A 19,332-nucleotide genomic window follows, 5' to 3' on the forward strand; every position below is an offset into this window, starting at 1 on the left:
CTATAACCCTGTCCACCAAAATTTCTTAATAGGTGTTAAATATAAACTTTGGCCCATTGATAGAAGTGAGTTTTGGACTAAGGTGAATTCAGCACACACTATGTTTGCCTGTGTGGTCTGACAATAAATCAAGGTCAAATTTAAATGAGAACACCTTTTTGAACATTTGCTAAGTGACTTCTTGCAATGGACTTTCCAGATGAATGAGAAAGGTATCCATACAGGGAGGGGCAAAAAATTTTACACACACACACACACACACACACACACACACACACACACACACTCACCAATTACCTGACAAAACACATAGAATAAAGTCGACTAAGATTCAGAATATTAGAATTCATTTTTCCCATTACTATACCATCTACCAGATTCTTGCATACCTAACTTCCAGAATAATTCTAAAGTTAACTGAATTTGGATGATTACCAAGATAAGGAAACTGGGAGCTGGGGATTTAGCTCAGCGGCACAGTGCCTGCCTGGCAAGCGCAAGGTCATGAGTTCGATTCCCGGTACCAGAGAAAAACAAACAAACAAACAAACAAACAACAACAAAAAAAAAGATAAGGAAACTAATTTACTTCTCTGAAACATTTTTTTGAAGTCTTAAGATCATTCACCTAACACAAATCAATCCAACACAAGTAGATATTTCCTTGAAAGTGATATTTTAAAAAATTAAGAGATTTTTCTTAGTTTTCATCAGTCAAAGGGATTATAAATCTATTTCTTTGGAACCATATTCTCTGAAGGCTGAAGCTGTCCTGTTACTCAATCCATCTGTCTTCATCCTTCAGCCAGAAGTGTAAAATTTTTAATCTTAAGTGAAATCATTATCTTTCATTGCCAATAATCTCCTGTGCTAGATATGTATTCAAACATTACCCCACAGGAATCGACATGACTATTTTAAGCAAACAAGAACTTCTACAAAGTTAAAGATTAAGAGCCAAATTTTAAAAAGCATTACACACACAAAAATCCCCGAACTCTGACACTGAACTAAGATTTTGGATTTGTATCATGATTTCAACACAACTATGTTTTCAATATGGACTTCCATGATTCTTGTTGTGATGACAATGAAGAAATGTATCCATGAGTTATGTGGACTGCAGATGAGTCTGGATCAAATACAGCCTTCATATTTTTTCTTCTTTTCGGGAAAAACATTTCCCAAAACACTGGGGGTCTGCAAGGAATTCTAAGAGGATCTTGGGAAAGCACAAAGCCTTTGCAATCAACAGTGTGTCCAAGCCTTCTCTGTAGAGCCCATTTCATTCTTCCCACCCATACATCACTGGCTCTTCCTGACAGCCAAGGACCACCTCCTCCTGTGATGGCCTCGCTCTAGGCCCAGGTAAAAAAACAGTGATTTAAAAAGAAATCAGATATGGTCATCACCCTTTTCTCACAAGCCAAGCCACAAGTTCTGTTTGCATTTTGGTTCTTTGGGGTATTTGTTGTTATTAGTGCATACTTTAATGTGGACAAAATGTTACAGGAAATTTGTAGCCTTTGCAGAATAAAAAAATCTGAGAAATTCTATTTTTGAAACAGTAGATTCATTACCCATAGTGAATTTTCTTGAGAATAACACTTAGTGTTTCATTTTTGTAAATAAACTGTGAATACATAAGTTTGGAAAATGTAAAGTATGAATAAACAACACGTATTTTATAATCGTATTCACAAATATTGTTTATATTTCATAATGTACACATATTTAAACAAAATATGGGCAGTGTTCATTATATTATTTCATTCTTGGCTTTAATGAGACAATACAAATATTTTTTCTGTTAAATATTTTGTGAATACATGGCATTTATTGGCTGCATTAAATTATATCAGGGGATAAAGCATTTCTTTTTTCTTCTTACTGTACGTGTAGTTTGAATTCTGATGCTTGTACCTATAATCTTTTAATAGTGTCTTTTACATGAAACCTGATTATTACCTTACTATATATTCCTAAATAGGACTGAAGGGCTCCTGATTGCCAAGTGACTTATTCTGGTGCAGGAGCAGCAATGGGGCTAAGACATATTCCCGACTTGGGCACAGCCCAAACTATTTCAGGAGAGGTCTGTGTGTGTACTGACAAGGACATGGCCTTGAGATCAGACTTTCTGGACTGAAAACCCGAGTCTTTTACTAACTGGGTTGTCTTAGACAAGTTATACTTAAACTTTCACTATCTCAACTTCCCCAACTGTGTACTGTAATGGAAATTATAACACTGCCTACACCTTTAGAGCTGTGAGGTTTAAATTTGTTAACACATATGGGGTGATTTTTGTTTTTGTTTTTAGTTATTTTGTTTTGTTTGAGAGAGGGTCTTACTACGTAGTCCAGGCTGGTCTTGAACATAATATGTAACCCAGGCTGGCCTCAAATTCATGGTGTTCCTTCTGCTTCAGCCTCCCAAGAGCTGGGACTACAGGCATATGATACCATGTCTGGCCATATGAGGTGATTAACACAATCAGTCTGATTAATAAATAATACCTACCATTCTATTATTATAGTTGTTATAAAAATATGAACTGTAAACTGGATTTGGTGGTGAATGCCTGTAATCCCATCATTCTGCAAGGCTGAAGCAGAAGGACTGTAAGTTTGTAATGAATTAGTGAGACTCTTGTCTCAAAAAATAAAAACTGCTGGTGATGTAAGTTCTCTGTGAAAGCCCAGGATTTAATCCCTAGTACTACACACAGAAATATATACATAGGTAACTGAGCTATAATGATTACCACTTGAAGATTATCAAAGTGATTTCATGTGCATTTATTTCATATTTTGAAAACCATTGTGACTGGTACGTCACAGTAAGAAAGTGTTAAATTCTTCTTAGAGAAGTTGAAGCCAAGACAGAGGAAGTGTCTCAAATGGCACAAAGACCAGAGCCAGGACAACGTGCTCGCTCCTGGGCCTATCCCCTCAGCCTCTTGAGCTGCACAATGTCACATGACTGTACAGGACGATTTCTCCATGGATGATGAATACTATTATAAGAAATCTAAGATATGTGCACTTCTAGATGCATTTGATTTAAAGAACCCTTTCTGGGGTTAACTGAAGCTAGCTACCCAAGAGGAAGGCAACAAAGGTGCATCTCCTTTATGAAAACAAGTCTGTGCTATAGGGGGATTCATTCTATTGTCCACTTACAATGTACCTTCAAGCCTCAGCTGTAAAGCCACAGGGAACTGGAGTACTGAGATGCCTTCCATGAAGGGAGCCACACAACAGGCCAATCATAAAGGTGAATGATTAAGAGAGCACAGAATACAGTGCATTATCCTCGAAGCCCAGCTGGTTGTATGTCTTCTGATAATCCATGGAATGTATGCGGACACACCACAGCATCACCTCCTCCTCAGAGCCTTGTCCTGTTAGCTCAAGTCCATCAAATGCCCCTTTGAGGGCTGGCACTCCCTCCAGAGGACACTCCTTATATGTAGGAAGGCTGGTTAGAAAAGGACACCTGCTGTTTCATGGGAGATGAGCAAAGGTCAGTGTTTGCTTCCTGTTGTATGAATTAGAGGTAAGGGCAGGGAAAAGTAAAACGAAACTCTGAGAATCTGCCTTTCAACTCTCAGACAGCAAAACTGGGTCTTTTTCTGTAGCTTACAACAAGACTGGTTTTTAAGTCAAAGAACCAAAAGTTGATGTACCTCCTTTGCATTTAGATGACTGTGTACTAAACTGGTCTGTAAGCTAATGCACAATGCCTAAAATATCTATATCTCACACGCACGACCCCAAACACCAAAATAACTATGGAATCCCAATTTAGTGACTCACTTAAACAGAATGAGTAAGTTCACATTCATCATTTGGTTGCAGATATCTCGGGTTTCCGCTGGAGCAGGGAAAGACATGTTCATAGCTGTTTGGTCTGAGTTTAGCTTTGCAACTCAGTGAGGGACTCCTCCAATTAAACCCTTTCTAAAATGACAAAATAACCAAGGCTTCAATAGCATTGTAATGCAAAATTCCAAGGACAGTGGCTGTCAAAACACATGGTCATTGTAATTATAGTCGTGTCACCAACAGACAAAACATTCTGCACAGAGATAAAAGCTAATAGGAATAAACACGAGGCACATGTATACATTCTCTTGACTGCTTTCTTTCTTCCTGTACTTTAGATTTGGTAAACTGAGGTCTAGGGCCCTTCCCCTTATTCCCACCATGGGACATTATGGTGAGCTCAAGGCATGGTCAGGGTAAGTGAAACAATCCTGCCTGTAGACTGGACCTTCAAAGCAAACCCAGCTCTTTTAACGGGACTCTGTTTTCACAGTTTGCAGATAAATAACCTGATATACTTTATTTGCAGGTAATAGAAATTACGCTTAAATATCATGTTCAAATGACTTTTAGGGTAGTAATTTGAAAGTGTTGGTGAGGCATTTAATAAGTTTCTTTTTTTTTTTTTTTTTTTTTTTTTTTTTTTCTCTGGTACCGGGAACCGAACTCATGACCTTGCGCTTGCCAGGCAGACGCTTTGCCGCTGAGCTAAATCCCCAGCCCCCATTTAATAAGTTTCGATGTTTCTTAAGGAATCTGAAATATAAAATTTTAATTTTCTCATGGTAAACATTTTTCCACTTCAACCTGAAGGATATACATTAAAATCCAGTTTTAAAACTTATGAGATCCATACAAAATAAATGTAAATAAGTAACCTTAACACTCTGGGTTTTTAAAGTTGGTAGCATTTTAAATCATACTGCTTTAAAACTATCACCTGGAAACACTGGGGAAAACTGTGCTCTCAAACCTAGTTTGTCTTGCATGTGCAGGGTCTGAAACTGTGGTTTTCAAACGTTAGCGCGCATCCAATCCACTTCGAAGGCACATTAGAACAGAGGGCTCTGCCCCAAACCCATAGTCTGAGTCAGCGAGTCTAACTGAGAGGGCAAAATGGATCATTAAAAACTGAGCTGCTTAGGTAGGCATCCTGGCTTAGGCTTGTAATCTCAATACTCTGGGAAGCTGAGGCAGGAAGACTGCAAGTTTGAGCCCAGCCTGGGCAGCTGAATGACTTAGCCTGTCTCAAAATAAAAACTAAAATGGGTTGACAAAAAAAAATTGTGTTGCTTTTCCAAACTTCCTGAGAGTGGAACTGACTCTACCCCTACCCCCAGCACAGATGAATGGACAAAATATGTAGATACTGGCCCCTGGAGGTTGGAGTCCAGTTCTTTCAGCAAAATAGGAAGGAGTCAGGAATGACAGAAGGAAAAAAAACAAGTGCGGAGCTGTCCACTGTCTCATCATGTCCCCTCTCCTCTCTCTTCTTTACTATAAAAGCCCCTGCACACTTGCATACTGGGAGATGATGATTTGAGGCAGTAAGAGGTCCCACCATTTCCTTTGGAGCTAGATTTCAATAAAATCTTTTCTCACCAAAATAAATGGTCTCCGGAGTCCCATTGAAAGACCTTCCCAAGAAACAGCAAGTGGTGAGATGCAGGAACTGAGTAACTAGTAATAAGTCTACCAGAAGAGTCAGGAATTTGCATCTCTCAGGAGCATGACGCCCATGTTGCCCATCCACTTTGAGAATCAATCCTTTCTCAGATTCCATTGTTTATGATCGCTGATAAATTGAAGCAAATGGGCCGGACTAAGGTCTACTGGCAGGAAGCCCTGCTAAGACAGGCAGTCTGGACTTGTTGCATCTGGGGGATGAGCACCACTGCCCTGCTGTTGGAGCAGCCCACCAGGATCGTAACTCAACCCCCATAATAAATTAGAAGGACAAAGTTTAACAAAACGAAGACACTTTATTTATAAAGAGGACAAGGAGGGAGAAAGGAGAAGATAGCTACTCTGGTAAGAAAGAACCAGGGTAGGGGGCTCCCGAAATAAGGAAGACCAGTGGGTCCTTCGTTCTCAGCTGTTTTTATGTGTGTACGGGGGAGATGAATGACTTCCCTCCACCCAGAACTTGCCATAACTGGTTTGGGTTCTGGCCACCTCTGCCTAATGTCATTTCTTCTGCTGTCTATCTGTAGCTTCTTTTTGTCTGTTTGTTTACTTGTCCTTGACCTACATTTTAAGGCCCTTTATTTGGTGTGGGAGGCTAGTAGGCAAGAGGAGGCTTTATTCTTGATTAGCTTAGAGTTAGTAAGGGGGCATGTAGATATCTATAGTACTCTATAATGCCCGTAGAGTGAATAATTAGGGACTCTAGAATGGATACACATTTATATATGTGTATGTTAGTGAGTAAGTGTGAGTACATACTACTTTAAAGTTAGTCAGCTCCCCCTTTTGCTTCTCTTACGTTTTATTGGGGTGGGGGCTTGTTGTGTGTGTACCAGGCTTTTTCCCCGTGTCCTGCCTGTCAGCTCTTTTTCTGGTCTTTTGGTGCAAGTCCCAATGCCATGTGGTGCCTTCCTTTATCTGATTTTTTTTCTTTTTCTACTCTTGTCTTTGACTTGCTTCCCAAGGGACTCTCTCTTTAAAAGTTTGCTTTTTAACTCCTTCTGGTCAGGATTAGCTAGAAGACCTAAGGAAGCCCCTATTTTATTCTCTCGTCTACAGATCCCTGTCTCTACAGACTCTCAAGGGTGGCAGCAGCATCCTGAAATGTTCTGTTTATAACGGCTATGGATTCTTGGTTAACTAGAAAAAAATGGCAGAATTTATACCCCTAATTTGTAAAGCAGGACAAGCCATTGACAATTACTTTCATGTTAGGATTGCTAACAATGGCTCCTGCATAAGTCTGGCTTGGCCACATCACTGTTTTCATGACATTTTTACAACCTGAACCTTAATCTAAATTTCATCATTTTCATTCACAGAGCTTCCCAATTCCACGGTACCTAAGGATGTGCTATTGGTCTTAGAAACTGAACTCTTTCCCTCTCTAAATCAGTACTGAGATTTCTTGAGGTTTATATGACCTAAACTATTTTGAGAGAAAAGGCAAAAACACTCAAATACAACATTGTAAATATGTTCATAAAACTGACGTAGCTTCTGTAATTCTCTGGAGAATCTGGCTTAAGCTGTGATTCATGGTGTAAAATGGAAACAAAAAATAGACAGTGATAAACACACATTTTTCAAACACAAGGAGAGGGAATATCCTCAAACACTACTTTCCCATTGCTTTCATACAGTTTTCTATTCAAAGATTTTATTAATCAGTAGTATTAGATGTTACTGTTATTGAGGATAATAGATTTTCAAAGTATTTTCACATTGTCTTATTCTAATAGTGTGTTTATTTTTAAAATTGCTTATGATACTTAAGTGTAGTATTTTAATAGGATGTTTTATGGCAATGTGCAATCTCTTCCATTCTGACTAGATCCAATGTCCAGGTGAACTGAGGGGTACAAAATTGTTCAAGTAAAATACCAAAACTCCAGCCATTGCACTCTTTAGCAAAGGTTGTCTTCTAAATACATCTGAGTACTCAGTGTTCTTCCAAAATAACAAGGGATCATAAGACAACCTAAATGATATGATATCCCCAAAATCAACTTGTTGGCCATGCAATTACTGAAAAAAAAAAAGAACTCCTCACATTAAAAAAGAATGATCCAGACACAAGAAATACTGCTTAATCCCTGCCTGGCCAATGTGAAAGATGAGAAGAGACACATTCAAAGATCAAAATAAAAACCACATTTACTTTCAACCACACGTGATGTTTTCCTTTCTCCTGTTCAAGAATTTCATGAGCTATGACACCAGGCATTCTTATTAGAGAGAATAAAAGAGAATGGGGAGGGAGCTTTGCTTTCAGAAACAAAAAGAAAATTGCCGAGTATCTATTGTGCGCTTAACACTTTTCTGTTGGCTTGACCACTGGAGGTACAAGCATGACTGTCCCATCAAGTTAAGAAGCTCACCCTAGTTCCGTCACCTAGCTTACCCTCCTGACTAGAGACACTTCACTATATCTCTTGACGAATTTCTTCATTAGGCAACACGAGTCAGATGACCACAGTTGTTACCCTACTGTTCTAACATGCAGGACTTTGTAGGCTAGCACTTACCTTGTAGAGTTCTGAGGATAAAAATCATATGAAGCACATAAAGCATCATAAACCCCAGTGCAACATAAGCATTCAAAAATCAGTTGCTTTTAATGTAGCATTATTTTAGCATTTTGTTGCTTCATACAATTATGTGATTCAAGTTGATACAACAGACTGCTCTGGGATTTGAGTTACAAACTTTTTAACTTATAAACTTGGAAAGTCCACCTAGAAGAATCTCATGAAAATACAACTCATTATAAAACTAGACCACACTCCCTGGAGGGTAGTGCTCGCTTAGGCTGTTATCCTTAACACCTGAGCAAAGGCTCCGCAAAGAAGGTGCTCAGGAGCACACCCTGCAGGTGGTGAGCACTAGTGGAGCACAAACCATCTCTCCTATTGGTCACTGCTCTGAAATGGACAGCCCAGCAGCGCATAATGATGCCCATGACACCTGATAAATCCCATGTCCTAACTGCAAAGCAAACATCCCATGTCCTAACTGCAAAGCAAACAAGCCGCAAAACCACAGTGAAGGCAGCAGAAACTGAAGAAAATTGCCGTGTCTGGTCATTATTTTGAAGAGCTCTACAGTCCTTCTTAGCCTCCAGAAACAACCCTTCTCTGAGAGCAATATTACAGTGTCACAAGCACGTAAATCTGCCTGCTTGGCCAAGCTGTGCTGTTTGTTCACTCACCAATGGGGAATCTACTTATCCAAACAACAGGTAGTGTGCCAGACCCTGGGAAGTGTGGGGATAAGGGAGTTCCAGCTCTAAGGATGGAGGGTCAGGAAACTCAGAGGGGAAAGGCATGAAGGCCTGGAACAAGCATCATTGTACAGACCAGTTCAGCACAGCTTCTTGGAGGGACTCAGTGGATGTGGCAGAGCTTCTCACTTAAGCCCTCTGAATGCCCAAATGCTGTAATAGTTGAATTTGCTTCAAAAGCGCATTACCCTGTCTACTGGATGCTGAATAAATGCACTTATGAGCATCTACACAGCTATTCACTGAAAGTTTATGGTCTTTTTATGTAGAGAATACTTAGAAGCTAGGACCTGTGCCAATAAACAGGTTTATAGTAGTGTCAATCCATCCTTTTCAATGGCGGCCTCAGAAATATGGGCCTGCATTAATGTTTTACTTAACGATTACAAAGCTGCAGCTGGGAAGGTGCTGGTTCCAGGTTCTGAAGACCAGTTGGGGCTGGAAAAGGAGGGAATTAACATTCACTGAGCATCAATAACTTGCCTCACATTGTCTCATATGTTGTCTCATGTCATCCTCAAAATCCTGTGATGTGCTATGTTATCCACTCAACAGAGTAAAGAATTTTCCCACAGGTGTTGTATTAATTACCTTATATTAATTATAACAGTCATGAGAAGGAGAGGATTTGTATATCTGATTTCTGTGTCTTCACAGCATGTGGGGCTGCTTCAGAATTGTGAATACAGAAGTACAGACTAAGCTTTCATCTGGAGGGAATATATATATATATATATATATATATATATATATATGATAAAATTACTTGGGGTGCTACCTTTCTTTGTGTACTTTTGTCAAATCCCATCAGTGGCACACAAGACTGCTGCATCTGCCTGGCAATTGTGACCATTTGCCTGGCAGGCCACCATTGGCTGCCAGCTTCAGAACACTTCAGTATGAATGGAGGGTCAGGACCAGAACGAGGCTGTCAACATGAAAGAGAAGTACTGCACTTGATTATCTCCTTTTCATAATATTTTGAAACCTTGATCCTAGTTTATTTCTCCTCCCTCTCCAAGTTATTCCTGGCTTTCACGCCATTACATTTAATATACATTCAAACAAAATTCTTAGAGACAAAACAAAGATTACAATTGGAAATTACATTTTATTCTGAGGAAAGTTCAAAAGTTATTGAGTGTCAGAATTCCATTAGGTTAAATGAAATGGCAGTAATTTCCCATGCAAATGATTTTCCATCCATTCAGATTATGAAACTACATTTGTCTTCTAAAATCGAAAAGTAAAAACAGAAACTCAAACCAAGGTAGCCTTCTTTCCTTGCTCCCTGGCCATCCTGGTGGCTGCTCTTGATTGAGGTCCGTCCACACCTAAAGCAGGAAGATGGTGGCTGCAAAGAAGATGATAAAAATCTCTGGAGTCCATCAACTCTAGGCTCCAATTTGTTACAAAAAGTGGAAAGTACGTTCTGGGGTACAAGCAGACGCTGAAGATTGCCAGACAGGGTGAAGGGAAATTGATCATCCTTCTCAACAGCTGCTCAGTTTTGAGGAAATCTGAAATAGAGTACTAGGCCATGGTGGTTAAAACTGATTTCTAGTACTATGGTGGCAACAATATTGAGCTGGGCATAGCATGTGGAAAATACTACAGAGTATGCACAGTGGAGATCACTGATCCAGGTGATTCTAATATCATTACAAGCATATCAGAACAGACTGGTGCAAAATAAACCATGCAAAATTTTTGATTAATAAAACTTGCCAGTGCTTGTTTTAAAAGAAAAAAAAGAAAAAAAAGAAACTCAAACCAAGGTAAACTTTGTTAGAAAACTTAAGTAGCTTAACTCAATTCTCCCATACAAGACTAACTATAAAAATGAAGATTGTAAAGATAATCTCTATCTTATTTTAGTTTTAGTCCAAATTTCATATTTACACAAAGTTAATATGCAAATATACTAATTTTGAAGACACATACATAACTCCTCTAAAAATGCAGGCAATATGGAAAGAAAATATTTAGTTTGGTTTCACTTTATTATATTTAGAGCATAGATATATGAATGAATTAGCATGAAATTTGTAGCACATTTAGTGTAACAACTGTTTATCAAAAAGACCTGTGCAACGTTATCTAGGTTATACACAGACCTTTACCAGCACCCTAGAAGCCTTCCACTGTACCTTGGTCCACTGAATTACTTTTTAAACAAAAAAATTTTGCTTTTCCATACAAAGATTAGATTATTTCAGATGCAATGTCTGCGTTCTTCAGGTGATATACTTACATCCATATAATACATAGGGACAAAACCACATTTATCCATTTACCTAAATAAGTTATAACTGCACATTGAAATTGTAATCACCAAGTAATTTTCTATTATAGGCCCTGGTCTTGTGCATTCATAAACCTCGGATGATCGAGTTCATTGGGAGATCATCCAAAATAGAAAAGGCCTGATGTGGAGCACTGCCATAACCTCTTTGTTCCTTCTTCAAAATTCTGATTTTCTCATGATCTGCACATGGAAGGGACTTAACTAAATGTGACTCAGAATAAATGAATGCGTGACTACTATCATCTTAGAAACAGTTTGGCTAGGCATACAGTTCTCAATGTCTACCAACTATAAATAACACCTGTAATATTAGTTTTCTGTGGTAACGTCTTTCTGAGAATTTTAAAAGTTCAAATTCAAACTAAGAATGGCTCACTTACCAAAGCCCTAGTTTCAGGGACCCTGAGGCTTCACCTAAGTTTACTTAATCTTATTCTTAGTGCAAGAATTAGAAACTCATCTCTATTTTAAAACAAGTGGTCAAAGAGAACTAGAAGAGCAAAAGCAATTCTGGCCAGCAAGGGCAAGGCAGCAGGTATCACAATCCCCAATTTGAAGTTATACTACAAAGCTACTGTGATAAAAACAGCATAGTACTGGCAACACACACACACACATACACACACACACACCAGACCCAAGGATCAACAGAATAAAATAGAAGATGTAGAAACAACTCCAAGCACACTCATCTACCTTATCTATGACAAAGGAGCCAAACATATTCACTGGAAGAAAGATAGCCTCTTTAATAAAATGGTGCTAGGAAAACTGGCTTTCCACACACTCAAGACTGAACCTAGACCTGTATCTCTCACCATGCACTGAACTAAAATAGAAATAGATCAAAGATCTAAATACTGAAGTGGAAAGACTTAATCTCCTGGAAGACAAAATAGGTAAAACTCTCAAAGACATGGATGTAGTAAAAAACTTTATGAACAAACCTCCAATTGCACAGGAAATACTACAAAGAATCAGCAACTGGGATCACATCATATTAAAAAGCTTTTGCACAGCAAAAGAAACCACCAACAGAGTGAAGAGACAACCCATAGACTGGGAAAAATTCTTTTACCAACTACTTCTCAGACAAAGCACTAACATCTAGAATATATAAAAAAATTTAAAACTCAGCCCCCCAAATTTAAAGATCCAGTCCAAAAATGGGCATATGAAATGAACAGATGCTTCTCAAATGAAGAAGTATGCACAGCAAATAAATATATGAAAAAATGTTAAAGATCACTGGTCATTCAAGAAATGCAAATTAAAACAGCACTGAGATTATATTTCACTCCAGAATGAATGGCTATCAAGAAATCAACTAATAATAAATGCTGGCATGGCTGTGGGGAAAAGGAATCTTTCTCCATTGCTGGTGGGAGTTAAGTGGCACAATCACTATGGAAATCAGTACGAAGATTCATTAGGACACTGAAACTGAAAAATAAAAAATAAAAAAACTCTGAACCTGGAGCTTTCACTTGACCCATTGGTGCTCCTTCTAGGTATCTTCCTAAAAGAGGTAAAAGCATCATATCACAGTGATATAGCACTACCTCAGTTCACAAATGCTTTTGTTTACAAACAAGTTGGTTTGTAAACAGAAGTGTTTGGCAAAATTTTGTTTTTCTTTGCAAACTCTGCATCAGGTAACAAACATGACCATAGCCATCTTTCCCACATAAACATAAATATGGCCATCATTTCCAAAACTGTAGAACAAATTACTTTTGTGAGCTGAGATAACACTTTATATGTATACCCATATCTATAGCAGCACAATTTGTAACAGCTAAATCTTGGAAAAAGCCTATATACCCATCAACAGGTGAATGGGTAAAGAAAATGTGCTCTTTATATACAACAGAGTACTATCCTGCCATAAGGATAAAGTTGAGTCATTTTTAGATAAATGGGTGCACTCTGAAACCATGTTAAGTGAAAGGAATCAGACACATGAGTTTAAATATCACATTGTTTCTCTTGTATGAGGAACTCAAAGGGTGAATAAGGAGAAAAACAGAAGATAGATATCTGGACATAAGAAGAACATGTTCAAATGGGAAGGGGGACAAGGAAGGGGCATAAAAAAAGGGGAGAGGGAGAGGAAGAAGGAGAGGGACAGGGAGATACTGAATCAATGGAAGGGACAAAATACAAACAAAACTTTTGTAAATGAGGAGTGGAAGAAGGGTTGAAGGGGGGGAGTGAAACCAGAAAAAAAGAAGAATTAAGACATCATGTATAGGTATGAATTCACTATGATGAATGTATGGCAAATATGTACCAACAAAAATTTTAAAAAATAAAGTAAGTGGGGTATGATCAAAATCACAAAGAAAATATAAACTATCGATCAATTAACCAGATAAGATTTCTGGAATGTAATAGTACACATCAGGCCTATGCCTGGATTGACCCTCAGAATAGAGCTCCTTCCTGGTCCAATACCTTCCCTACTTTTGCGTAAATTCCCCTAACATGGTGATTTTCAAGTGTGGTCTGTAGCACCAGCATAATCTGGAAATTGTTAGAAATGCAATATCTAGCTCTATGCTAGCCTTATGGAATCAGGAATGTAGAATGGGGCCAGATAATGTTTTAACATTTAATTTGAGCTATCAGGTAATTCTGATATCTGATATCAGGTGATTCTGATATCTGATATTCTGATATCCACTGATATCTCAGAACCCCCACACTAGAGGATGACACTATACTCAGTTTGACTCTAGAACCCTCACTGCACTGTCTTGGAAATACACCCAGCAGAATAACTGGCCCCAGAGCTAGAGGTGTATAACCCAAATTCACAGCATTTGCATTTTTCTCTAACATCATCAAAGTGACCATGACAAAAAAATGCACTACTCACTCCAGCATGAATGAAGAAGGTACATAGTAATAAAGAATGGTGCCAAGGATTAGAAGGAAAAAAGAACTTATTTCCTCCCATTTTTATCCACCAATTTAAAAGAAGTTATTTACTTATTTCAAATTTTTAGAGATGTGAATAAAATGGCATACCACAGTTTCTCCATGAGAAATATCTACACCACAATATCTCCAATGGAGAAATTAAATCTATATAATAAAAAAGACAAAAAATACTGTAACTTCTTTGCTCTTAGGGCAAGCAATTCTGTCTGTTATAGTTTTTACAGTAATAATGAGATCAAAAGCATAATTAAAACTTTATGTGTACAGAAATGTTGAGACTATTGTCCTGATTAATTTTCTCATTGCTAGGACAAAGTACACCCAAAGGTAAAGGAGCAAAGATTTATTTCATCTCACAGTAGAAGTTTCAGTGCAAGTCAACTGGCTCAGAGGTAGAGTGGCCTGGCAAAGGAGAAACAGTTCATGGTATGGCAGGCAGAAGGCGGCAGCAGCAGCAAGCAGCAAGCCTCCCTTTCCTCTTTTATCTCATCCAGGCTTTAAGCCTATTGGGTGATGCCTCTCACAACATATCCAGAGTGGGCCTTCCCATTGTCCACACCCAGAACTATGCTAATTCCAATCAGTGAATTAATTTAGTACCACACATTCTTAAGTCCAGTATTACATGCCCTAGATCAAGCCAGCTCTGAAAAGCCCCACCTTTGAGTGCATGAGGCTTTTGGGGAACATCTAGATACAAGCCATAACAATTATCAAAGCTGGTGATATGAAACTGTGTTGGTGTTTTTTTGTTTTTTTTTGTTTTTGTTTTTGTTTTTGTTTTGGTGCTGCGGATTGAACCTGAACTGAAGAGTGTCTGTCCCTCACATTAAGTACACATTTTTTTCCCTGAGCTACATCCCCAACTTGGGATGAAGAATAGTACTCAATGGGCATGAGTTCTTGTTGACTTTTTTCCTCAGCAATAATGATAGGAATTTAAATTAAAAGCACAAATGCAATATATCCCACTCACCAGAATGGCAGAAATCTAAAAGCTCAATATTCCTTAGTTTTAATAAACATATGGAACTCATATTCTGTAATTATAAGTAAAATTAGCATAACCACCCTAAAGAGTAATATGCAATTTGAAAAGAATACACTTAACCCTACCAGGATATTTCAGTCTTAAAAGCAGGAACTAAGGGAAGGAACACAGAAACTTAAGCACCTGACCATAAGGCACTGCAACACTGCTTTTAAGAGCTAAAATACTGGGAAAGCAACCAGACATCCCATAGAACATTTCCACGCTGATCTGTAAACTGTGGTTTACTCACACGAAAAATTAACATGCTTTGACAATGTAAATCAGAATAACTAGCTGCACAAGCTGTATAAGTCACCATACTATTTATGCCAAAGGTTAAATAATGGAAAAACATTATTTTTTGCTAAGGAACACATATACATTACTATAAGGACATTTATGAAAAGTATTACAATTTAAACTTGGGAGACTGTGTATAGTTTCCCCTTAGTATCTGCAGTGTACTAATTTCAGGAGGCCCTAGGGATACTCAAACTTGGATGCTGTATTTCTTTACATAAAACCGTACAGTACTTGCACAGACCTCTATGCTCATCTTCCTATATCATCTGTAGATTACTTATAATAATGTAAATGAGGACAAGATAAACCTCTATGCTCATCTTCCTATATCATCCCTAGATTACTTATAATAATGTAAATGAGGACAAGATAATTTTGGCTCATGGCTTTTAGAGGGTCCAGTCCGTAGTTGGCTTGCTCCAAGGTAGAAACAGCATGGTGGAAGGGTCTGGTGAAGCAAAGCTGCTCACATTATGGTGGCCAGGAAGCAGAGAGAATGACGGAGCTGTGGAGAGAGATAAACCCTGCCGGGTCACACTGCTAGTGACCTGCCTCTTCCAACTAGACCCATCCCCTAACAACAAGTTAGCTACAGTGCCATCATTATCCAATCACCTTCCAAAAACCCCACCTCTGAACACATGAGCTTCTGGGAGACATTCTAGGTCTAAAACACAGCAAACTGTGTGAACTGTTGTTATTACACCTGGCCTGAAAGAGTCTGGAGGGTGGGGTGGCACACTGCTTGTGAGTTGCCCCAGGTCTGTGTAGAGCTTGGAGCACAGCACTCAGAAAGCCTGTGCATATCTTTTTCTGGGCCTTCATCTTCTCTATTCTGCAACAAGACCACCAGGCTCCAGCTCTTCTTTCTTGTCAATTACAGTCTATGTCACATTCAGCAGCAAGAAACTGATCTCCATCTGGAATTACCTAAGACAATGCAACAGAGAGATACACACTGACAAAAAAAGAAAAATCTGTCTTGGGCTGGAAAAATACCAGCTTTTCCTAGAAAAATGAAGTTGAGAATGGTAAGTGCCAGGCCAGACACAACTTGGCAATAACTGTGGTACACAAGATGAATGATCAACACAAACTTTCATGAAATGAAATGAAAGTGCATTGTTATCTCTATTTTTTTACACTAAGCAACAGTAACAAAGAGCATTGCATTTTTCTCTTAGGTGCTTCTGGGTGTATTTGGGAGACCTTTGATCCTATGAGCTAAAAATTTTAAAACTAACCTTTGGGCTGGTATTTTTTCAGTAGTTAATCTCATCCATTTTATGTTAGTTCTGATCCGTTTTCAAGAATGCCATTTCTAATCTTGTCTCTAAATTTAAAACTCAAGAGTCTGAGGATACACTGTATTAGAGTCTCTTTTGGACTATGCCAGCCAAACCAAGGTAACATAACCTTGGAATGTGGCTGCCAACCATCTTTAGCAAGTAAATAATCAACAAAGCATTCAATGTGTCTACTCAAAAGAAACTTGGCTTATCCCTGCTTTCAATATACTTTTTATCTCAGCCATCAAAATTGAATACATGATAAATCTTAATAGAATCTGACTTGTACTTTGACCTTTTCTGAGCTATGTGCTCCTGGGAAGGTTATTTAGTCTCTTGTATGCCATTTTCCCGTTCTGTAAGTGGAAATAATATTAGTGCCTACTTCTAGAAACGTTATGAAGACTAAATGAATTATCTAAAAATTATTTAAAGAGTACCTGGGAACCCAATAAATGCAATATAAATTTTTAGTGGTTGTGGTTATATATAAATCACGCTGTCAAGGAAAGGTAGAATTTAGCAAAAGATCTTGGTTTTCACAAAATATGTCCAGTAGATTAGGCACCTAAAGATTTATGCTCCCATAAACCAAGGATGTCAACAATAATATGCAGGCATTTAAATCAATATAGAATGGCTATGAAACAAATGAGTTCATTCTTAAAATCTCCATAGTAAATTTCAGATGTATCCCAAATTTCAAAAAGCTTTGAAGGAAGTTTATCATCAGTTGCCAAAATATACCCACACGCTTGTTTTCTCATCATTTCTATTCCTATATGTCTCTGATAAAGTTATTATTCCTCAGAACAACTGAGCTCCATTAAACGTAATCACAAGCAGTTCTGGTTCTCCTATTGGGATACTATCAAAAGGAACCAAAGACCAAAAAACAAATATCACAGCCAATGTCTCTAAACCTGGCACTACTGCCCTCGTTCTATAATGCATATTTTCTAGCTATTTTATTAAACAACATTCCCAAAAGGACAATTTAGTAACACTGATATATTTGTACTTAATTGTGGGAAGTACTAGCCCAAGGGTGCTACATGTTACTCCCTGCAAATCAATGCCCAGTGTGAAGGAGGACAAGGCAAAACAGCCAAATGTGGGCCATATGTTGTGGAAACACTAGTGACATTTACAGGCAATTTCTTTACTGGAGGATGGAAATCGCCTGGAAGCAAAGAGAGGTAGATATGTTTAATGGCCCTGATAACTCCAGCTTCTCTCTATTTACCTCCTTGCTTAATCCTCTCTCCTGATCCATTTTTCCCTGATCCATCAGTTACCAGTTGCTGTGTAACAAAACACCTCATGCTTAATACATGCTTGTTATTTAGTTGATGATGGTGAGGAATTTGCACACTACTTAGGTGAGTCCTTATCTTCCGATACCTCCCAGGCTATAGTAAGGTATTAGCTCAAACATGTTTGAGGGTAACTTGCTTCTGACCAATAGAATTGGCAAAGATGACAGGAAGCTATCTCTGTGATCAGGTTAGAAAAGCCCACAACTTCTATCTTGCTGGATGACTCTCTCTGATGCCTTGTGGCTTCCATGCTTTGATGGAGCATGTGGCCATGGCCAAGATGCCTGACTGGCAAGGAGCTGAAAGTGGCTGAAAGCTACAGAAAAATTGAGGTGCTTTGTCCAAATTATCACAAAAAGCTGAATTCTGCCAACAACCGCAGTAATTTAGAAGCATATCCTTCTTTGATTAAACCTTGAAACAAGGATGTTTGAGCTAATACCTTACTATAGCCTGGGAGGTATCAGAAGATAAGGACTCACCTAAGTAACGTGCAAATTCCTCACCAACATCAACCAAATAAAAAGATGTAGTAAGCATGAGGTGCTTTGTTACACAGCAACTGGTAACTGATACAAGGTCCATCATCTATGATTAAAATCAAACAAAGATATTTACAATGAATGTCATTCTGATTCTTCAGGACTAAATGAATCTAATCATGTCTTCTAGCTCCTCAAAAGCTCTTAATTTCCATATGTTAGTTTGGAAACTAAAATGAGACAATCTTGCTCTCCCAAAATTTGTATTGCCTAAAAATGTTTCAATAGTTACATAATCATTAATAATCATGACTTTAAATTACTTTTAAATCATGCTCAGCCAAACTAAGGTTGTTAAGTTTTTCTAGGTTATGTTTTTTTCTTTTTCTTTTTTAAAATTTTAAATAGAGTAGTACAAGAGAAGCAAACAGAACAATAGAACAGTAGCACCATACCAGTATGACGAACATAAACAAATCAAAGCAAGAACATTCGAAGTGATACAGGGCTTCAATAATATGAATAATCTCAAAATAATGTGAATCAACACTGGTTGTTACATTACATATCGCTATCCTCAACTACATTGCTCAGATTAGTAGATGTAAGAATGAAACATTGCTTAAACCATTAAAGAGAATAAGAAAATAATTCTTCAATAAAACATTAGAGATAATACAGAGTTTCACTAGACAAGATGGTAGTTCACTATTGTAATTCCAGTGCATACTGTTACCTTCAAATCAGTTGCTCAGACCACCAGACACAATCATGCAAAGTCAATCAGAACATAAAAAATTGTAAGCGTTAACTGTTCATTTCGATACACCATCAGACATAAGTAATAAAATCA

At 38.0% G+C, this 19,332-nt stretch overlaps 1 protein-coding gene and 1 pseudogene across 2 annotated transcripts in view; one reads left to right on the plus strand and one right to left on the minus strand.

The window, feature by feature from the left end:
• Ccbe1 (collagen and calcium binding EGF domains 1) overlaps positions 1 to 19,332 on the minus strand; it is a 267,922-nt gene that overhangs the window by 82,971 nt on the left and 165,619 nt on the right. The gene's annotated exons all lie outside the window — the stretch shown is intronic.
• Positions 10,147 to 10,495, plus strand: LOC102006300 (annotated as a pseudogene).

This window comes from Chinchilla lanigera, unplaced genomic scaffold, assembly GCF_000276665.1.
Source record: "Chinchilla lanigera isolate Chin_1 unplaced genomic scaffold, ChiLan1.0 scaffold00001, whole genome shotgun sequence".
Taxonomy (NCBI): Eukaryota; Metazoa; Chordata; class Mammalia; order Rodentia; family Chinchillidae; genus Chinchilla; species Chinchilla lanigera.